At 43.0% G+C, this 23,992-nt stretch overlaps 1 protein-coding gene across 2 annotated transcripts in view; it reads right to left on the reverse strand.

The window, feature by feature from the left end:
• Nucleotides 1-23,992, reverse strand: part of Pip5k1b (phosphatidylinositol-4-phosphate 5-kinase type 1 beta) — a 240,508-nt gene that overhangs the window by 146,484 nt on the left and 70,032 nt on the right. For both annotated transcript variants that reach the window (XM_029472656.1, XM_021151691.2), the window contains exon 2: nucleotides 1,163-1,249. The gene's annotated coding sequence lies outside the window, so the exon portion shown is untranslated. The remainder of the gene's footprint in view (nucleotides 1-1,162; nucleotides 1,250-23,992) is intronic.

The raw sequence follows: 23,992 nt of genomic DNA on the forward strand, positions 1-23,992 counted from the left end.
GGCTGGGGGGTGTAGGGGTGGCTATTCATTGTTGACAGTGCTTCTGACCCCTACCCTGGGATCCTGTTAGAAAAGAGATCACTGATCAATGTTTATTGATATCCCAACTTATCACCCCCTAAAGGGTCACCTGAGTTCAATGTTGTTAATTTTTCTTTCTTTTAAAAATATTTGAGATTTCATATAATCATAGAGTGATGTTTGACAAAACACCACAATATTACCCAGGGATACACAAGTCAAAGAGGTAAATGGAAGGGTTGGGGTTAGGCTCTTAGCTTCTTGTCCTGTTGCTGTGATAGACTCCTATGACAAAAGCCACTTAAGGGAGAAAGGTCTGAGTCTAGTTCCAACTACAGTCTGTCGCTGTAGGGAAATCAAGGCACAGGGACCTGAAGCAGCGACTGATTTTGTGTCTATAGCAAGCAGGGAAAGCAATGGACTACGTACTCATATTTTATACAGTCCAGAAGCAGTACGTAGGGAACATGGAAAATCTCACTCACAGTGGACAGTCTTCCCACCTCGGTCAATACCATCAAGATAATCCCCCACAAGCAGGTCCAGAGGCCAGTCTCCTTGGAGACTCTAGACCTCTCAAGTTGACAGCAATAAGCCCCATACCAGCAAACTACAAAGAACTACTAAAATGGGCACTGTGGGGGTTACTCTCTGTCCTAGGCTTGTTATGTTTCTGCACTGGGTACAATATGCACTTGCAAGTGTGTAAGCCAAAGCAGGCATACATGACAACACTGTAATCATACCATCTCTACAAATGAGAGGAGGGAAGATATCCTGAAAAGTACTGGGGATTGATTGCCTAACGATGAAATTGCAAATGCACCGAGCATTCTTTCTAGCATTGTGCTGTGTTCTCTGAGTATTTGTTTAAAATTAGGGAGAATTTGAAGGTGATTAAAAATTAACCGTGCACTGGTAATTCATGGCATTTTCCACCCCCACCATGCTTTGTCCCTCCACACACAAGCAGACATTCAAAACTTTCCATGTCCCGTTTGCTTGGTGTTTGTTTGAAATTTGATATGGTTAAAGTTAAATGTCCTGAACTCGGTACATCAATAAAGATACTATAGAAAGATTAAGGTCTCTATAGAGCATCTGTCAGGATTACTTATGGATATAGAATACATTTTCTTACCTTTGTAAGTAAAATGGCAAGTCATCTGGAGTTGGTGGTGACGGGTGGCCTGCTCATCGTTGACACTGCTTTTGTCCCCCCAGGTTCCTGTTAGAGAAGAGATCGTAGGTCAATATTTATTGATATCCACACTTCCTCTTCCCCAAAGGATCAGATGTGGCTCTGGGGTTGAGTAGTGAGGATAAAGGAAGGGGTATGCATGAAGGATCGATAATGTGGGCAGCAAGAGCATAAACCACAGGACCCAATGTGTACTGAATATGTTGTACAGCCAACTAAACTTGCAAGTCCCTACTTGCTGCAGCAAAGGCGATGATCGGTTTCCAGATCAGAGTCTCCAACAGATAAAAGCAGCCATTCAAATCACAGAGGCCGCACTGGATATCCCCCTATCAGTTTTCATAGGGGATTCTTTTCTTAACATGTAAATCTCTCAGCATTAGTTCTATGACAAATGGACTGGTTTTTTTAATCAGAGTTGCTTAGCTGATACACTGCAAACAGAAGCTATAATTACCCTTAACACAGAGGCGGTATCCGCTTGTAACGTTTCCTTTTTCAGAACTAGAGGTTGAGCCTGGCTACCACGTACCAGGCAAGCACATTACACCTTATTGAATGTCTAGGCAAGACCTTGCTAAGTTTTCCAAGTAGCCTTGACCTTGCAATAATGCTACATTAGCTTCCTCAGTATGTGGAATTGCAGACCCGTGCCACCCTTTAAATTGTAGATAGGTATAAAGTAAGTAAACCAGGTCTTCCACACATTTCCCCTTAGAGGTAATCAATGTCAACCATTTTTCATTGCTATAAAAATACCCACTCCTCCATGCTTGTTGCTGTACATATGTTCTCTCTCTCTCTCTTTCTCTCTCTCTTCCACTTGCTCTTATCAGTACTAATATATACGTACTTTCCTATTTAAAAATAACTGTGTGGCAGAGATTAAGTGACCGCAGACATTCTAAATGGAACATCTATACCAGCCCACCCATCCCCAAAAGCTCAGGGAGTCTTATGGAAGAGGGGGACAGAAAGATTGGAAGAGTCAGAGGTTGAAATGGTGTCCTCTCATCATGACATCAACAATATTCTCATGAACAAACTGCAGCTCTGTTCTGCACAAGATCTTAAAGAAAAAGTATACACCCAGGACTGACACCGGATGCTTCATTATCAGGGTTTGGTACTAACGAGTTGATGCATGTAATTACATGGAAGTCTTTGTGTGCGATCAGTTTTGGCTCTATAATTATTAAACTCTTAGAATTTGTAATTTATCTCTGGATAAAATTTTAGTAATTTATAATTTGTTAGGAAATCATCCATTTTACTCAGATTTAAAATTTTATTTCCATAGTATTTCCCATTATAGTTATTGAATTATTTTAAACCATCTATACTCTGAGTAACATCTATTTTCTTATTCCTGATGTTTTATACACACACACACACACATATATATATATATATACATATATATCATATTATTTTATGGAAGAGCTATTTACAGTTCTTATTTCACCCTGAAACTCAGACCTACTCCAAACCACACTTACCATATTAGCTTGCTCATGCACAGTCGTGTGCCATTCTACAAAACGACAGCACACCGCCAGGCTCTATTCACCTAGAGCTTAGGAGGCGCAGGCTTGGTCATACCCACTTACGAACAATTAAGTCATGCTATTTGCTAATGTTTCAGTCTAGGTTCCAACAATGGAGTGTATGGATATCGGCACGTTTCATCTTGATTTTCCAAAGTGCCAAGGGAAGTTCCTCACAGCTTAGGTTTCCCAGGCTGAAGCTGAAGAAGTTGTAACTTGATCACCGGATATATGTTTCTAGTGATTTTTAATTTGTCTTAAAAGGAGAGCTGACTGAGGATTCATTTTTACCAGCCACCAAAGCCAGCAAGGCTGAGTCTGCCACGGTGATGGAATTATGATGAAGCTGGCCTTTAGTCAGGAAGCTCCCATCCTTCCCTTTCCTTCTGTCAGCCACCCTGGTTCGTGGCTTGCTGATCACAGGGCCTCCACCACCTTAAAGGCAGAGACATCACCACTTTTCCAGATGTTCTCCTTCTTCTAGTTGTTTCTCAATCTCCTTCAAGACATGATTTGACTCCAACACTCTTGAGCTGGTAGAATCAGCCTTAATCTGGTCATTCAAAAGGACCTGGTGGCTTCAGGGAGACATCTTGTAGCATGCCCTCCACTTTATTGTTAATACCATTGCATTTCCTGTTAATAGCTCTTCCTTGGGATAGAGACAGCTCGGTAGTATAGCCTTGTTATAGGTTCAATTCCCAGTACTGCCAAAAGTATCCCTTCTTTTTGAAGGGTTTTAAAAGTTAGGTGAATTTTGTTGTTTTGTTTTGTTTTGTTCCTTTAAGAAAAAAGTACATAGCATTCTTCAATGCACTAATGATATCCCCATTAGGTGTTGGCTTTTGTTCTGATGATGTGTCATGCAGCTCAGGTTGGTCTGCAACTTATTATGTCGTTGTTGTTGACAGTCCCCTTAAATGTATGATCCTCTGCCTTCATCTCTACAGCGCTGGACACTGATGTGTTGAGGATCCAATGCAGGGCTCACTAAATAATAGTAACTGAAGCAGGATTTTGCTACCCTGCTCAGACTGTCCATGAATTTATGATCCTCCTATCTTGGACTCCAAAGCACTTGAATTTCACATATGCATCTTCATACCCACCTGGTTTAAAGTGTGGGCAGGGTTCCCTGCATACTCCCCCCAAATCCCCGTTTCTACTGCGAATCATGCCTGATGCATGCTGGGTAATTACTCTACCACTGAACTACATCCCCAAATTTGCTATTCTATATTTTAACCAAACGCCAAATTACCAAAGCACCAGATTGAGTCTGCTCCTACCAGCAGCTCGATAGTCTGTTTTTACTAGGATTTCTTATAAATAGCTTAAAATGAACATTTTTTTAAAAATCAGACTTTGCCACTTAAAAAATATCTGTTGTGAAAAATTATAGTTTGGATTGCTTCCAACACACATTATGATTAATTACACTTCTTCCTGTATTTATTGTTTCTCACTCCTTTGCTGGATTTATCTAGTTTATAATTCAATTCTTCTTTTTTTCTTCTTGGTAATTTAAAAGTTCAATTTCATATATATTTTCTCATAGTTATCTTTCTACTTTAATTTTTTTTCTAAATCTTTCTTTTGTTGTTGTAATGCTGGGGATAAAACCTAGGGCGTTTCCCATGGTTAAGTAAGCATTCTACCACTGAGTCATATCCCCAACCATAGTTGTTTTGGTAAAAACAAAATGACTATATATGTCCCTGATATCTGCTATTTTTCTCGGGGCCTAAGGTAGCAGACTCAAAGATTTACCAATCAGATCTTCTTTCAAGAAGCATGAGCTGCTAGCCTGGCGGGATGGGGATGGGAGGTTGGGGTGGTGGTGGATCAGTCAGTAAACATCTCATCTTGCAGGTAGCTCCTTCTGGGTCAGCCTCTGGAGCGAGTCAGTCACCCTAGGTCATAGCCTCCTTGGGCAGCCCTTTCTGTGGTCAGGTGACAAGGCCTCTTCTCAGACACTCAGTCCAGGCTCTGTGGCTTCTGCATAGGAATTTGGTCTTCCGTTTCCTCATAGCTCCTTTTAGCTTTCTTGGGCTGCTTTATCAAAGGAGCACAGGCTAGCTGGCTTAAAGTGGCCAATGTGTTTCCTCCTGGTTTTCAAGGCTCTAACAGGGCCACGATGTCTCTGAGGCTCTGGGTGGACCCATTCCTTGCCTCTCCCTAACTTGTCTTTCCCATCCATCTCTTCAGTCTTTGGTTTATACTCTTTCTCTCCAATTGTGGCCTCTTTGACCCCACAGCATGTTCACCAGGTATCCCTATCTAAGTGTGACATTTCCTTATTGCCTGAGCTATTCTTGCTTAGAGCCTAATCCAACAATGTCATCCTCACTTGATCATATTTTTGAAAGGTCTATTTCCAAACAAGATCACATGAACAAGTACTTGTAGTTAGGACTTCGACATATCTTTTCGGAGAGCACAACACAGTTAATTATTAATAAATATCATGTACCCAGCACGTGTTTCTAGAGAAGCCAACCTGTAGCATCTTTGCTCTCTTCTATAACTACAGGCGGGCACATTTGGGATGTTTTTTAATTCTTCGTTCCCCACTCTATACCGTGTGTCAAACACTTCTCACAGACAGTGCCATTTCCTCTTCAAGGAGTCTTAACAACTGACAGCTCAACTTAGCATCATTTAGACTTGATCATAAGTTGTGACAGTTATTCATCATTGTCAATTTGGCTGGATTTAGGATCATGGAGCAGACACACCTTAAGAGTCTGTAAGAGTTTTTAGAGAGACTCCCTGTGGAAGGAAGACCCATCCTGAAGGCGGGTGGGGCTACCCTATGATCTGGAGTTTGGATGAAATGCAAAGGGGGAGGGAGGAAGTGAGCCAAGCACCTGCGGTGGCCAGTCTTGGCTCAAAGTGATACAAAAGTGACATAAAAGTGATACAAAAGGGATACAAAGTGACCACATTCCTGCCTCCATGCCTTCTCTAAGTCTACAGTCTGTATTCCTTACAACTGTGAGTCAAAATAGCCCCTGCTCTCCTTAGGTGGCGTTTGAGCAGTATTTCATCAAAGCAAAGCAAACAGTACCTAGTGCATTTGATTAAGTTTGCAGCTTACCACTTTCTTTGTGTTCTTTCTTTTCCCCCTTCCCTATCCTCATGCCTTTGGTTCAATTCTCATTTGATGGAAACACTTCCAGTTGATCCTCCAGGAGCAGCACCATAGCTGGTCTACTGGGACTCACTCCATGTGTAGAACTATCTGTCATCCTCATGAATATATGTCTCTCTCAGGTAGGGGAAGGCTCTGAGCCTACTAACCCTTTCATCTAACTCTATTGTGTCCCTCATTCGATCCTGTTTCCATCTTTCCACTCTTCTTCATCAGGAAAGCTGTGTGTTTTTCTTTTTTCAATTCACAGTTCAAAAATCTCTGATGATGGGGCCTTCAGATCTTCCCTGGTACCGTGAAACTGACAAGAAGAAAATATGTGGCGACCCCGGTTGGCAGCTCTTTGGTGATCTGACACAAACCACGAGGAAGATTTAAACTGTCTCTCAGTGAGGAACAGACTGCATATCCTCCAGGCTGTCCTCCAGGAATGGCATTCTCCACAATTGACCTTTTGATGAGAATTAGACAGGGCTGCATTCATAGTGTCTGCAAGGGCACAAGAGTGCAGACAACCCAATGACTAATTAATTAAGGAAATAATCTCTGTAGTAAATGTGTTGAGAATGTAGTCTGACCCATGATTCCAAGTAAAATCTCATTTTAAAACGACTTCTGAAATTAAACAGAGCTATATTATATTGTATATAGTAAGATGCTGAGAAAGAAAGTTGGTTAACAAAAACAACAAAAGTTGGTTAACGTAACACAGCCAGGAAATAAAAGGTTTTGTTTTTGTTTCTACATAACTGATTATTTGCCAGTGTTTCTGGTACATACTATCTGGATTCTGTTAATTTAAAAAAATAATAATAATTCAGGAGCTTGGGAGATGGCTCAGTTGGTAAAGTGCTTCTTGCATAAGCACAAGGTCCAGAGTTTGATCTCTTCACTCATGTAGAATACTGTGACGCCGCATGATTGTAATCTTAGTGCTGTGGAGGCAGGCAGGTAGAGCCTGGAGCTCACTGGCCAGCTAGCACAGTGCAATTGGTAAGCCAGAGTCCACAAAGGACTGTCTCAGAAAACTAGATACATGGATCCTGAGGAATACCTGAGGCTGACCTCTGGTTTCACATACACACACGCTAACACACACTTGCACCCACACACTTATGCACCCCCTCACACACTTATCTTCTTGTGCACAGAAATAGCAAACAATGGATACTATCTTTTTAAATTAAAAAAATTTTTTTTCAAAGAGAATATGATACTAGTCTGTCCACAAACTCCTAAGCTCAAAGTGACCCTCCTGCCTCAGACTTCCAAGTGCTAGGTTTACCAGTGTCGGCCATCATGCTATGACATATGAATGGTGTTATGCACATTATCTCAGTTCATATTATAGTTTCTCAACATTCCTCAATTTAGCTTTGTTGCTGTTTCAAACAGTAACAAATTATTTTTAATCACATACATGCATGTATCTATGTGGAGGTTTATACACATGAATTGAAGTTGCCTATAGAGGGCATCAGACATCCTGGCAGTGGGGTTACGGGTGGTTGTGAACCACTGGATGTGGGGCTGGGAACTGCAATCAGGGCCTCTGCAAGGGCCATACAAGCGTTCAGCTGTTGAGTCCTCTCATTAGCCCTCAGTGTGCTATTTTGATACTTGTTTCATAAAGTGGATGGGAGGCAGCCATTTCTAATTTTCTTAGGGCAGGTATTCTTGTTGGAAGGCTGAGTTGTAGGAAGGAGGCATTTAGGGAATGGGGATGCTCCCCATTCCTACCTCAAGGACCCCCTGCTTCAGTGTGGGTGTGCTGTGAGAATTTTCGAAAACTCAAATTCTTGGGCCACGTACCTAAGCCAGTGACTAATTACTACCCACGCACAAAAAGAATGAGGAAGCGTCATTTTCAGCATGCCTCACAGGCTCGGAGGCCAGGTTAAACCACACTAACCAGTAAACGAAATATAGGTAACCGGCCACTTCAAGAGTGTTGCCAGAGGCCACTAGGGAAAACATAACCACATGGAGTCCAGAGAAGGAATGTAATGCATGGAATTGGTTACTGAAGTGCTGGGCGGTGGGGGAAAGCTAGAGAAGGGCTGTGCACGTTAGCACACATCGTTAATCCTGGCACTCAGGAAGCAGATGCAGCAGAATCTCTAACATCAATGCCATCTTGGTGTCTATAGTGAGTTCTAGATCAACTTGGCACACGCCTTTAAATCCCAGCACTTGGGAGGCAGAGGCAGGCAGATTTCTGAGTTCCAGGCCAGCCTGGCCCACAGAGTGAGTTCTAGGACAGCCAGGGCTATACAGAGAAACCCTGTCTCAAAAAACCAAACCAAACAAACAAATAATCAAAATACTAAGCAAGAGGTAGTAGTTAAAGATGGGTATCAGCAGGAAGCCACTGCTGATCTTTTCAACCTGAGATAGTATTAAAGACTCCAAAAGCAGAGGTGTCTATTGGAGCCTGAGCAACGGGGTGAAGGTTGAACAACGTGGCCCGTAATAGCTTCTCAGCCTTTTGGCTAAGATCGAGCCCAGAATGCAGAAGTTAGACTACAGTTGGGGCTCCCAAGGGCCAGCCTGCTAAACCATAGAGTCCCTGAGCTAGGCAGGTGAATCCCCTGTGAATTCCCAGCTAGGTCCACATCAGAGCTGATTCAGAGTGAGGAACGACTGGGGCTGGGCGAGCCAGGAAAAGAACAAAACTGAAAGGAAAATGAAAGCCGGAAGATAGACACGAGGTGGTGAGCCATAAGAACTGTGGCTCTCAGTGGAAGGGAGCCTCCAATTTATGGTAAGAACTTCAGTGGTGCAGGGCAGTGGTGGCGCATGCCTTTAATCCCAGTACTTGGGAGGCAGAGGCGGGTGGATTTCTGAGTTTGAGGCCAGCCTGGGCTACAGAGTGAATTCCAGGATAGCCAGGGCTACACAGAGAAACCCTGTCTCGAAAAACCAAAAAAAAAAAAAAAAAAAAAAAAAAAGAACTTCAGTGGCTCACAACCAATTTGCTGAGCTCCACTGTTGCCCTCGCAGCCCAGGTGTGACAGGAAGAGAGGCTATGACCTTGGGCAGTTTGCTTGAAGCCCAGGTTAGAGTGGGCAGAGCTGAGACCTGGCTCTTCTGAGTCATTTGACTTCAAATCTTATGTTCTTTATAGCATGGTAACACCCTGCTTCTACTCCCCAAAGGAAACAACCCAAAGACTAATAAAAGTTACACTGCATTTCTGAATCCATAAACACATCTGAAAGATTAGCCTACAATTATTTTACATAATTATTTCATGTAAACCATGTTCTGCATTATTGAGTCTGGACCTAGAGGGCGTTCTTAATTTCCAAGGTGGAAGGGGAGCTGGTTTAAAGCTACTGAATGTTTTAGATGTTGCATTGTACCCAGGGGCCATGCTGGAGTACTACATGAGGAAGACTACAGCCCCCAATTCCTAGCTAGGTCCACATCTTTTGCTCTTTTTGATCTGCCATAGTTGGGTTTGAGGCAAGGTCAAATGATGGGGAAAGAGGCTAATTATCTAAGTAGGTCAGCAACCATATACAAGAGGTGAAGGATTCTAAGGACAAGTGCAAACAGCTCATTAGACACCAAGGAAGGAGACGAAGACTAAGGGTGAGCTAGGCTTTATAGTTGGGGTTTTGTCCATCTCTGCGGCTGACCCTCTGTGACCTCTGGTTCTCATCCCCTTCTCTCCTAACCATGAGTTGTGCTGACCTGGTAGGGAGTTCTGGTTTGGTGGCATTGCCAGGTTCTTCTGATATAGCCTCACTTCGATCCTGATTGGAGTGAGAAGGGGATATCAGGGATTTAATCCTCCCAGTGTTCCTGCCCTCTGGAAACTGAGCTTCCATAAGACAGCAATATTTAAATGTTCTCACGCTATCCAGGCTGTAAGTATATCCACATTTTTGAAATTCCTCAAAATAGAAAGCAGACAGAGTATGGGTGGATGTCACTGCTAATCATTTTTATTTTAATCATTCTCTTTTCATGTTCATTATGAAAACAACAAATAATCCCATTCTTTCAATAAACGTTTAATGAGTATCACATGTCAGGTAGTGAGCCTGGCTCCGGGACCAGAAGGACAAAGACAGGGCCTAATTCACTAGGAAATCACCACAGTGGGAGGGAGGGAGGGAGGGAGGGAGGGAGAGAGGGATGCAGACAGCTCCTACACAGGGTGCCATGAGCCCTGCTCTGGATTTTTGCAGGACGAACTGGGTCAGTACAGTCTGGGGGGGTGGGGTGTCAAAGAACGTTCCATTTGCTTATCTGAGGAGCACAGACTTTGAACAAAGGCGGTTTGCAGAGGACAAGATGAGAGCAGCTATGTGTGCATGTTCATAGTCTAGCTGGAAAGGGAGTACTTCCATCAACTGCAGGGTGTGTTAGGGGAGAGGCACAGCAGCCCTCAATGGGGCTTTTGGGAACAAACAACAATAACAAAGATGCAGAAAAGCAGGGAAAACAGATTTAAAACTCCAATGGGTCACTCTCTAAGGCTTAAAGATTAGCAACAAAACCACACTAAACTGAAAACAACCCTTGACATAATTTCTAAAGTTAGAACTGTCTACACTTTTCAGACTAGAAGAAAAAAAAAATAAAGCATCTTGTTATATTCAGAAATCACATTCTCAGATTTTTAAAGAGAATAATAAAAAAAGAGAGAGAGAATAATATTTGCATAAACTTTTAAAGAAGTATGGAAAATCTGCCATGCTATACATCTGCACAATGGAGTCCACATATACATGCATATGTTCAAACATATGGTATGTAACATGTTTATATGCGAAGTTGTAAAAATAGAACCACAGGGTTTAATACTCAGCATAAAGCTCTCCTACACTAATGGAGAAAGATAATTTAAAAGAAGCTTCGGTCTGTATTTCTAATATTTATATAACCGAGCCACTGCCAAAACCAATTCCAAACGACAGCACCTGCTCTCTTTGAATCCGAATGAAGATCAATCAAAACAAATTGCAGGCTCTTCTATTCTCTCATAAAACACATTCATCAGCCCGCAGAACGGCTCTCACAAAGTGAACAAACAGGATGGCTTTAAATGGTGATAACAAAAGGCTCGGCATAAAACGAACCACTTGTAATTCATTTTCCCAACAAAGGTTATGCCGAAAGAATTCATAAGCCCTTTGAAAGCCGTTTCACCACAAGCAACCGACAGAAGAAACTTGCTGGCACAAACAGCTACGAGTCATGTGCTGTCCTCTGACCAGCATCGTGCTCCGTCTCTCATGGAAACACCACCACAGCCGGATATTCCCCAACCTCGCTTTTAAATCCTAAATACACAAAGACCTAATGTGTTTGTGCGCACTTGGCTGGCATGCCAGATGGAGGGAGAAAAGTCGGGAGAGTAAATACATATAAAACCATGGCATGTAGGAAAGGCATATATTAACATTAAAATATCTTTAAAAAATATCTTCCCAGTCCCGCCTGGGGGATAATCACAACAAACCTCAAATGGTGACTCCTCCCATATAATTCTTCTATGCTCTCTCATTCACTTCTTATACGACATTTGACCAATGACTGATTTCAAAGTATCAAATCTTTATAGTATGGTGTATCTTCTCATTTCTTTGTCTTCTATACTTTGCTTTTGATTTTCATTTGTTTTCTGAGGTATGCCCCCTTAAGTGTCCGTGCCCCAGAAATTGCTCAAGGACAAACCACAGACATATAAAGTCAGTTATAAGCAGAAGACAAATGTTTGGTCTTAGAGTTAAATAACCTGGTCTTCTGCCTGGCTCTGCTCCTGCTGCAGTCTACAAAGTACTTATAGGATGGGTTTGTCTTCTATTGAGAAAGGCAAAGCAGCACAGCCTCCCATAGGCCAGAAAATTACGATAAAAGACAGTTGGGCCATGACCCCAAAGAATTTCTAATGAACCAGGTGTCAGAGCCTCTGCCTGTTGGGAAGTCTGAAAGAACACAGTAGGGGAGTTGGAAAGACATTTGCGGGAGAGGATGAAAAATGTAGTTATGGGAAGGGAAATGTTGAACTGGGAAATTTTTAATGTTTTTCTGTGACTCGGGGCTAATAATAAACTTGGCTGTTATCTTAGTTGGGGCTTTTATTGCTGTGATAAAACTACAAGACCAAAAGTAAATTGGGAAGGAAAAAGGGCTTATTTTCATCTTATTAGGTCATAGTCCATCACTAGGGGAAGTCCGGGCAGGACCCCAGGCAGGGCAGGAACCTGGAGGCAGGGACTGTAGTGCAGACCATGGAGGAGTGCTGCTTACTGGCTTGCTCAGTTTGCTTTCTTATATTATCAGGGAGCACCTGCCTAGGGGTGGCCCCATCCACAACAGGCTACGCCTCCAACATCAATCAGTAATCAAGAGAATGGGCCAATTTGGTGGGAGCCTATCCTTTTTCTTCTTTCTTTTTAAAGATTTATTTATTTTTATGAGTACAGTGTGGCTGTCTTCACACACAAAAGAGTGGGCATCAGATCTCATTATAGATGGTTGTGAGCCACCATGTGGTTGCTGGGAATTGAACTCAGGACCCCTGGAAGAGCAGACGGTGCTCTTAACCACTGAGCCACCTCTCCAGCCCTAAGAGCCTATCCTGAACTGAATGAAGTTCTCTCAACTCAAGTGTGTGTCGAATTGACACAAAACTAACCAGTGCAACAGGCAATAAATGAACAAAAGTGAGTTTGAACCACGCACAAATATAAATATCTAGTTAGAGGGAAAGCAGTATGAGAAGGATGACTTAAGGTGAGTTCCTCCGCAAGGACACCTCACTCCTCACCTACCTCAGGGCTCCTTTACACAAGGCACACTGGGGATTACAACAAAGGGTAAGAAAGTGCCCGTTGTCAAGGAACCCAAATGAAAAGCCAAAACACAAGTGCATGTAATAACTAGGATGTCTTTAGCAGGATTAGGAGCTAATGCCTCCACTTGGCTTTGCCTCTAACTTCAGTCATCACAGTCAGAGGGCTTATGTGTAATGTTCTTTAAAAATGCAGTAAAAATTTAAATGCCAAAACAAACAAACAAACAAACAAACAAACCAATCAATCAATCCAGGCCAATAAATCACAAATCAGTTACTAATTACTGAATATTAAATTTCAACAGAGCATTTGACATGTGCTTGGCTCTGTGTAGGTTTAAGACATGCCAGGGGCTGAATGAGTCAATGAACCAGAGACTGAATTGAAGAAATCAAGGCCAAAAGGAGGCAGAACTGGAAAGTATGGAGATGAGGGAGGTGACAGAGATCCAGAGTTTGCAGTCCCAAAGAGCTACAGGATGCCAGAGCAGGTTAAAAAGGCTGTCAGTGGGGCAGGAAGGGGCCTGACCTTGGAAGGACAATCTTGACCTTCAGGGTGGTCCAAGCTGAGCGAGTGGTCAGTTGCTGACCTTGTATGTGGCCCTGGGGGGCAGCCACATACTTCACACATAAAGTCTATCTGCTAAAAAAAACTTCTCTTAAAAGCAGAAAAGATATAATGGAAGACAAGCTTTAGAGTGCAGTTGGAAACTTCTGTGGTAGTGTTGAGGTGAAACCCCAAAGTTCTGAATCCATCTGAGGACACAAAGGAAGAAAGCCCCCATGATGGGTGGGCAGTGGGAACAACTCTGCCTCTGGGCTCTGTCTGTTTGGGGCTGGGAAGCATGGGTTCAAGTCAGACGTCTGTAGGATTTCAAGCTTTACTGACTACTGAAGGCTGTAGGATTCCCGAGAGAGAATCTTTCTCTCTGCCCAGAGGTAACTCTTACCACTGCCCAATCTGTCAGATGAGAGTGGAGGAGAGACTCGGCTTAGGCTAAGGCAGCACATCTGTGTTTCTTTAGAACTTCTACAACATGTCAGGTCCTGTGGAGGCAGGGCTAAGCTGGAATCACAGACTGTAGAAAGACATATGTCCTTGCAGCAGGGCTATGTCAAACCATTCTTCCTTAGCTAGCTGCTGGGTTGGGAGGGTCTTGGGTCTATAATGCATGCATCACTCTTCAGAGTTCTTTGTAAGCCTCTCACGCTTACAGTCAAACCCCCTTTAACTTGAGACAGAGACAGACTCTCCATGAGCTAGAACAACCCTGGCATCAGCTCCACCTCCACCTGTAACTCCTCTCTCAGCACAGCCATTTATAAAACAGGACAAAGTATGCTAGCTGGGTGGCTGAGACAGTCTGTGCAGTCACACTGCCAGCTTTAATAATGGCACCACCCCACTCCCAACCCCCAAGCTGCATGGCTCAGCCAAACAACTCCATTTCTGTGCCACAGCATCATCATCTGAGAGCCGGAAACAGAGCTGTGCCGTGTGCCAGCATTGGGAGGAGTGCCCAACATCCACAGCCCAGATGCGTCACTGGCAAGTAGCACCTGTTCTGTACATTCAGCGTCATTGCTAGTTGTGGCCACTCTTGTGTGGAGAATGAGCAGAGGGCAAGAGTGATCCGATCACTGCTCCTAAGTCCCCAGAACACATGAGGCTCTGTACAGCATGCTACCATGTTCTGCCCAGCCACCCTCTCTGGTACACAGCCCACTCAGGGCAAAGAGCTTATATATAGATAGCTCTCTGGCTTCCTAGGCTTCCTGTCAACCACATTCCTAAGAGCTCACTCTTTTACAGCAAGGCAGGTTCTTAGCGGACTCTTGCCTCGAGCCTCCAGTGTTTGCGTTCCTTGAAGCAGCCTCTCAATGACCTGGTGAGCCAATCTTGAGTGCTTCTCTCTTCTGAGGACTTCCCAGCAGAACACACCACTTCCTTTGCTAAGATCACCCTCCCCAGGTCAACACTTCCCACCCCCAACTCACCTAGATAGGTGCTAGGTTCACCCTAGACTGCAGTCGCTCTCAGATCTACCAATAATGACAGTTACAGGCAATAGCACTCTTGTATGGTGTGGATTAACTCATGGAATTCCTTCAATAACCCAAAGTTATAGCTCACTGCTTGGTCACAGGGAACACAGAAGCAACTGAGAGGCTAAACGACTTTTCAAAGATCACAATGTTAGTGCCAAGGTGGGCAATGCAGTGGTTCAAAGTTCTCCTGCTCATCAGTCTGCTAGTCCTGCCATGGACCACCCCATTTTTCTCCTAAAGCCTCCTGCATGATAACTGCATCCTGCTCCTGCTTCACAGAGGGAAAGATGGTCCTTTTGTTTACTATCCTGCCTGCCTGTGGCCTCGGGGACCACACTCATTCTTTTTGGTCCATGGTCTCTGTTCTCATGGCTAGGTATGCTTTGCTGGCTCTTTCATGGTAGCTATGGTGAGTTCCATTTTCAAAGTCTTATATACTGAAGGCTTGGCCTCCTGATGGTGGATCCAAGCCCTGAGAGGTGATTGGATCCTGGGGCCTCAGCGATAATCAGCAGATGAGTCCCTTGATGGTTTCATGATATGATGGCATCATTGGGAGGTGATGGGAGGTATGAGGTGGAGTGTGGTTGGAGGAAGGAGGTCCCTGGAGCGTGACTTTGAAGTGTATCTTGTCCTAGCTTTCTAGCCAACATGAAATCAGCTGCTTTGCTCCAGCATGTGCTTGTCAGGCCCGCCACAATGGAGCAAACAGGCCAATCCTGAAATTTCTGAAAATAAGCCTTTTTAGTTGTCTAGTTCGGGTAACTTCGTCACTGTGACCCAAAAGTGGCCAACATACTCCCTAACACACATCTGTTTGCGTCTTCTCCCATTGGACATGCTCTTTCCCATAGCCTTGAGCCTCTTCCTCTCATAGGGCTCTTCAACCAGAAGACATAAGAATGTAACTCTAGGGACCCTTACTCCAGGTTCCCTTTCTGCTTGCTGATCCTCCTTCCAAGCTCCAGCCTTGTCTCACTCTCCTTACACGTAAGGTCAAAATCATCAAAGGACTAATGGATAGTCTTTGTCACCCTCCCCGACTTACTGACAAGAAAGCCTCAAGCTGCTTTCCCATGGCCATGGCAAGGATGCAAGTAGGCTCGTTTGCTCTTCTCATTCAGGATCTTCCCTGAGTTCTCTGGGGTATTGGCACTCAGAGTAGCCTGCAAGCTCTCAAATTTGGATTGACTCCTTAAACAATTGGTCTTCTTCTACTAAGGGTCCAAACTCCATTGGTTACCAGTCACACCAGTGCTGTCCTTTGCCTACCCTAATATTACCCAGGTGTTTCCCCTCCGCTCCTGATGGGAGGAGAGTTGGCATTCTCAGTTGCTGAGGCACTGATGCTTAAGTCTGAGGAGTCCTAGAGGCAAGCAAGCGTTATCAGCATCTTAGACCCTTGTCACAAGCTTTCCATACTCCGTGGAGGGGCGACTTCAGAGAAGACACAGCAAGGACTACTTATGTTCAACCCGCCCTCAAGTTCTCAGAACACTTCTCATCTTTCTCATGTCTTTGGCAAGTTCTCTCTCTCTTCCTCCCCTTCCCCTCCCTGCTCCCCTCCCTCTCTATTTCTCTCTAATACTCAATGCTCTTCAGTCTTCCAGTAGTCTCTCTTCCCCTCCCCTCCCCTAACCACTCTCTCCATAATCCCCACTAGCAATGGGTTCAACTGTAATCTATAGGAAATGACCCTCAAATACTCCTGAACCCACACCCTTTTCAGAGCTCAGGCTGTATAGTCATAGCTGCTTGCAGGGTTCCTATTTGTCTTACAGGTGTGATAAATTAATTGTACTCCAGCCCAGCTAGCCATATCCTATCCTGCTACAGACACCCAAGCCAAAAGCCCTCAGAACTCTTCTTTAACACGGCACTTGATCAATCAACTTTCCCAACCCATCGTTGTAATATTCTTTAACCTAAACTTTCTCTGCATTTTCCTGCTACCCTCTGGTTTAAAAACCACATCACTTCTTCCATGGATGATTTCCTTAGACTCCTAACTAGTCTACCTGTCTGGGACAGCTATTACTAAAAGGGACTTTTCTGTAATGCAAAATGTAACCCATCTTTCTCTCAAATCCTGGAGTGGCTTCCTATTGATTTTCCTAAGATCTCAAATTTTTATCACAGAAAATAACCTCTAATGACTCTACAGGCATGTATTTACAAGCTCCAAGCAAAGTGATCTTTAACTGAAAAGCTGTTTCTGGATTTTTGCTCTTGTCTCCAATGAGAATCAATCTACCCTGACCCAATCCATGTCTTTCACGTGGCCTACTGCAGTATATAACAGGGATAATGTTGTAATCTTTACTATAAAGCCATGGCAACTCCGACAGTTTGGAAGTAAGGAAGAACTTAGCCATGAGCCTCAGGCTCTAGCTGACAATTTGCTTTTCAGAAGTATCTTCACCCATATCAAGCATCATTTTTATTTCCTTAAAGGAACTGACAGGGACAAATGTGTTATGTGATTTTAAACTCTAGGTCATCCTTACTTTGGCTATTGATTTGTAGGATCCCCTTTCCATGCTTTCTGGACACCCTAAGGGAACAGCTTTCTCTTCCATTCAGTTCTACCCTGTCACTCATTTCAGATCAAATCCCACATCAGGTATGTTTGCCAAGGGTTTCCCCCTTAACCTGCATGATGTAGGTTCCCTTCACATGCTGCTGGTGGTTTCCTTTGTTAGACAAAAGCTAAATTTGATGTTGTTCTCCTCTTGAGCCATATTTAATAAGCCACAGTAAGACCTATTTCATGATTCTTTGCTTATTTTTTTTCTAGGAATCTTATTAAGATTTTCTGGGATCTTATTAAGATTTTATACTGAGTTGCTTTCCATGTATAATGTAAGTTTTATTCTTTCCCATACAGATACTCAGGTTTCCTGCTGCAAATTGCTGAATACATTATTTCTCCCCTAGAGTGAACTTCCAGCATCCTAGCTGAGGACCAGCTGACAAGCCAGCTGACCTGGGTTTATTTCTGGAGTCTTAGTCCATCTCATAGGTCTCTATGTCTATTGTTATGCCAGTGCCATACTGCTTCAACTACTGTTGTATGCAATACACTTTGAAGTCAGAAAGTGAGATGACTTCATTTTTTTAAAAATTGCTTTGTATATCTGAGCTCCTTAAGATTTTTAGGATACTCTAATTTCTATAAAATTCCATTGGAATTTGGAGAAGGACTGGATTGAGTTTGAAGATCACTTTGGGCGATACAGACATCTAAGTCATATTGACTTTTCTAAGATGTGAACATGAGACAAATTTCCTTTCATTTATATAGTCATTAGTTTCTCTTATCAATGTTTTGTAGTTCCAGTAGACGAATATTTTTACCTCCTTGGTAAATGTATTACATTTCACTCAAATGTCTTTTCAAATAAAACTTATGGGAAGATTGGCTCTCTCACATGTAATTTTTCCCCCTCTCTGAGGCAACTTCTTGCTAGGTTGCTCCAACCTAGGCACCCAGGGATGGTCTTGCATGAAAAATCTTCGTTTCAAGCCACTGGGTTTTAAGGTTGCAGGCACGCGCCACCCTGTCTGGCATCACATGTCATTTTAGCCAGCTTGCCTTCAATTCTTGTGCCCTACAGCCTTACAACAGTGGTCCTCAGCCAGTACCTCAGGACCCTCTGGGGGCCGAACCATCCTTTCATGAGGCCACATTGACATTACAATTCATAACAGCAAAATGTTATGAATAACAAAAAATATGAGTAACAAAAATAATTTTATGGTTGGGGTTGCAGTGTTAAGAGGCTGAGAACCACTGCCCTAAAGAGACTTCCCCTTGAAACATCACAAGCCGATTAGACATAGCACATATTCAAGCCTTACACAAAATCTCATACTCCTCTGTACCGCTGGCTCGCTGGGGTTTCCACCTCGTCTGGTCTCCTTTAATCTTTTTCTTTTTTCTCACTCAATTCAGTGAGCTAGGAGTTAATCTAGATTCTTGCCTTTCGCAATGCCCTCCCTTACATCCTGGGAACCTTCAAAGCCACTTTTCCTCTTTATTTTGGCTGCTGTCCTCAGCCTAGGTACCAACATGTCTTGGCTAGACAAATGTAGCAGCCCTAACTGGTACACCCCATAACTCCCCCATCCTCCATCTCTGCAACCATTCTTTGTGTGACAAAAATGATAAAAACAAAACAAAACAACTGGCTTAGACTTGTCCCTTCTGTAAATCCCATAATGCCTTCCTCCCTCTGTAATAAAATTCACCCTCCTTTCCTTGTTCCCTAAGCCCTTATCCAGTCACTGTTACCACGTTACTATCTCTGCAGCTTCACCCGATACTCCTCTATGCCTTAGCCTGCAAAGCTTGGATTGAACTGCTCCAATAAGCCATCCTGTCCTTGTTCGGGGTGTGCATGTGCCATCTTCTTCTGTCTCTGACATTCCCCCTTAGCCATTCTTCCCAAAGCAGGAAGAGTGCTTCAGTATGGTTCAAGTTCGCAGCCTCTGCTATTTCCTTCCTAACATTTGGAACTAGGAGTGATTTTATCATCTTTCTGTTGCAATCCCCCCTCACTACAATGTAAGTCAAGGGCTTAATGCGTACATTATACACTAAAGTTCTTCACTAAATGCAATGGCTGGCCCATAGTACATGCTTGGGAAATATTTATCAGGTTGACAGCTTATAACTTTACCAGAAATTCGTCCCAATTATCACTCCCCAAAGCTTCGTTAATTAGTTAATTAGACTTTCTAAACTTAAAAAAAAATCCTTCCTTACAAAAGGAGACCAAAATTAATAAAGGAACCATCATACTTTGCGTGAGTTTAATTCAGATCTGAGCGTTAACACATTTTTATCTTCAAGTGTCCGCATTGGCTATTATGCGCCACCACACAGGGCACTAAAGTCATTGTGGATGAAAAGCCATTTATTTAAAATTTCATGGTAGTAATATACCCCCACTAGACACCTGTTTAATGTAGAAAATACTTAAATAAGACTAGTTTCTTCCAGCCCATCTGTCTATTTAGTCCAAACCTGTTTCCTGCCACTGCTACTCTTCCTTGTTCAGCACCTGAGAAAGTGCAGCCCAAGGCTGCACTTTCAGTGCTAAGGCAGCATTGTGCGCAGTGATCTTCAGCACACGCAGACATCTAGAAGATAATCTGGACCGCATGCTTTTTGCACATTTTATCTCTTAATCTCTTTGTGTATCTTAATTTGCAAGTAATTAAATCCAAGTTAGAGGAAAAGTATGCCGCGGAGACAGGAAATAGTTACAAGAACATCTGATTATGCCATATGCATGCCTCTGACTTTGTGGGATAAAATGGTTTAGCAATTTCCTAACAGAATAACAATTATCTTATTTGAAAAAAAAATATGGAGAATGCAGAAATACAGAGAAATGAAAACATTAAAAAACACACAGACAAAAACCCTAATCCAAAATATCCTTACATTTTAAAACAAACATCGCGATTCTTGCTTTATTGCCCATTTTTTATATCCATAAACCTAGTAAATCTAGGCTGAATACAGTGCCACATACATGCCTTTAATCCCAGTGTGGGTTTGAGACCAGGCTGGTTTACATATCAAGATTCAGACCATCAAAGGTCATATATAGAGAGAGTCTGTTTCAAAACAAACAAATGAAAAAAAAACAAAAAGAAACAAAAAACAAAATCCAAGCAAGCAAGTGCATGTGTGTACCACCCGGGAGGGGGGGAGGGTTGGGGGAGCAGGAGTTGGAGGGGGAGAGGGGGTGGAACATTCAGGGCCAGAGCAAGAGGGAGAAAGGGAAGGGGGAAAAGAAAAAAAGAGGAAGAAACACAGACATGATGTCATAACATACATTATGTCACTTTCATTGCATGTCACCAGATATGCTAACTCTAATGTCAAAACACTCATCTTTCTGAAATGTCTTAATGTCTTTCCTGTAGGTGGAGGAAAATATCTAGTATCTTACCTATTATCTAGAAAACCTGAGATTTCAGCTTGCCCTAGCCATGGAAGATGAAGGACATTGACTTTAAACCTTTTAAGCTCACAGGACAGATATTAAACCTGCCATTAGTTTACTGTCCCCTGTTCCCACCTCAGTCCCCAGCCTCTCACCACTGCATGGCAAAAGTGCAATGATCATGGATCTCCCAGAACAATCCCTAGCTTCGAATCTCTGCTCACTCTGGTTTAAAAAGAGACCTCAGAGCAGCGTTTCCCCCATATCCATGATTAAAAATCCCAGTTTGGATCAATGGAAAAAAAGCCTATCCCAGATTCATTTGAAAAAACTAAAATCTGAAATACAGACTATTTTCAGAGAACATTTGGTTTATTTTTCCAGTGACAAAATAACTCTAAACACAACTGCCAAAAGAAAAAAAAATCACTCCAAACTAAGAAATATTTTAAGAACAAACAGAACTGAATCAAATTCTCATAGCAGTCATTTTATATTGGCAAGGCCAATGAGGTGGGATTTCAATCAGAATGGCCCCAGAGGCCCATATATTTGAATGTTTGATTTGAAAATGGCGGAACTGTTTGGGAAGGATTAGGACGTGTGGTCTTGTTGGCGGAGGTGTGTCACTGGGGAAGGGCTTTAAGGTTTCAAAAGCCCACACCATTCCCAATGAACTGTATCTGCCTACTACTTGTGGGTAAGAATGTAAGCTCTCAGCTACCATTGGAGAACCACATCTGCTTGCCTACTGCCATGATGGTTCCAGACTCACCATCTGCAACTCTAAGCCCCAATAAAGTCTTTCTTCTAAGCCAGACAAAACTCGTGGTTTTGTCTTGTACCTGTGGTTTTCAGATTTTAAGTTTTTTTAGATGTCTATCAAAGCAGCTTATGTAAAATAAGCAAATCTCAAGCCTCCCCAGAGAGACAGTGACTGTTGGGCAATAATGATATAGTACACACCCACAGAAGAAAATAACATTCAGCTATTAAAATGACACAGAAGGATATTTAAAACATCAATTATACATGTAATACAGTTTTGTCTTTTTGTTTGTTGCTGCTGTGACAAAAACAACTTAAGGGAGGCAAATATTTACGTTGGCTTCTGGTGTCAGAGGTTCCACTCCACCAAGGCTAGAAGGACACAGAGGAGCAGAATAGTTCACACCAGGTGGCCAAGAGGAGCACGGATGCCTACCCTTATTCCTTCTGGGTTTTCAGCCCACTGAATGTTCCACCCACATTTAAAGCAGGTCTGGCTCCCTTAATCATCTTTGGAGACACCCTCTAGGACACACCCAGCCAGGGGTCTTCTCAAGCCAATCAAGTTGGCAAACGAGGTTAACAAATACAGTACATTACAAGGGAAAGAAGAAATGAACAGAGACAAGTATATAAGAATGAGATGAATCACATCTGTCCAATAGTCTCAACGCTAGTGATGTGCCTTTATGGCCAGCTCTGCTTTAATGTTACTGGGAGATCAGCATGACTTGACTCTGCAACGTTCAGCTGTTAGACCAATCCCTTGTCTATTTTGAGCACTGGACCATTTGCTGCTTTGACGATTCCATGGGATATCCTGAGGAGGCGATTCTACAGTCACAGCTGCTTGCCACGGACATACAACTTGAGCTCAATCATGCAACAACTTTTTAGTGATGATTGGTTCAAACAGTCACGTTGGATGTTTTCCCATTACAAGGCTTGCCAAGCTCTAGCGCTCATTTTATCCTGGCGTGGGCTACTGGAGACCACTTCGTGGTGGTCAAATAGAGAACCTATCCTTGGCATAAACACAATACTCCATTTGCATGAGGGGCTGTCCATCATTGGCACCTTTGCCACTGGCTTTGGGTTGTTTGGCTCAACACTCTGAGTCAGCCAGGAGACATCCTCCTGTGCTGCCCCTGGCTGCAGCACCAGGCCTATTAGCTTCTCCCAGGGGTCATTTTTCCTCCCCTATTTTTGAGCTTTACCATTAGGAGAAAGGGTTGAACTGGTACTGACTGGTATGGCAAAAGTGGCAGCTGAGCAGAAACAGCAGTGAAAGTGGCTATAGCCACCATTCTAGTGGCAGCCTAAGACAAGAACCTATGGGTCTCCATCCCTGGGAGAGCTTCTCCTTACCTGCTCATGATTTCTGTTAGGTTGAGCAAAGAAAGCTCTCCAGGCTGATCTACTACTGCTGATGGGTAGCAGTAGGAGGCTAGGTCTGTGTGAAGGTCACGTAAGTGTGTTTAATCAGAGAGGGTCTGAAATCCTAGCAAGGCAGGAAGAGTCATTCATTACATTTCTAGTTTTTAAATAAAAGCATAGGTTTACATCCACAGGGTATGTCATTGCTTTTAGCCCATTTATTTTTTTGTACTTTTAACTTTATGCACACTATTCAAAGCATATCAAAGTTTATATAGCATATCAAAGTTTGCTCAAAAGTGAATGTGATTTAAGCGCCTCTTTTAAACTTATAAATGGCGATGAATTATGTTCAAAGTAAAGGCAATTTCTACACTACAAAAAAACATGAATAATGAGGGACTAAGCTGGCAGATTTCTCAAGTACTTGATGATCTATATGGAACCCCGGGCCGCTAGACTGATCTCTTCCCTAGACTATGCACTGTGTGTTTGGCTGAAAGGTTTCCTAACACTAACACGCCCACCAGAGTGCAAAGCTTGTCTAGACACATACACTGCAGTTCCATGAGCATCTGCCATCACCAACAAACACACGCCATGCTCTCCACAGCTGAGGGTCAGCGGAAGGGAAAGAGTGAATAAGGGTCCCTTCCTTCAGGAAGTGTGCCACAAGGATAAGGGTATTCCCCTCATATATACATACATATTCTTCTATTTTACACTTCCACCTGATTGTCCCTAGTTTGCACAATACTTTTATGTTTTCCCCTTTCTAGTCCCTATGATATTGTGAGGTAGAAACTACTCTAGTTTTAATAGGTGAGAAGACAAGAACATATGATTTTATTTGCCAAAAATGACAAAGCTGGGAAATAGGAAAGCGAGTGAGGTTTGACCAGTCTGTAGGGGCTGAGCTCTTTTAACCCTCACACAGACCACACACAGATACCCCACACATGGTCACATCAAGGCACATGCACGCTGACACACAGACACCACACAAACTCACACACACATATAGACACCCTCATACACACTCACACACACATATAGATACCCTCATACACACTCACACACACATATAGACACCCTCATACA

Source organism: Mus caroli, chromosome 19 (assembly GCF_900094665.2).
Source record: "Mus caroli chromosome 19, CAROLI_EIJ_v1.1, whole genome shotgun sequence".
In the NCBI taxonomy this organism is placed as follows: domain Eukaryota; kingdom Metazoa; phylum Chordata; class Mammalia; order Rodentia; family Muridae; genus Mus; species Mus caroli.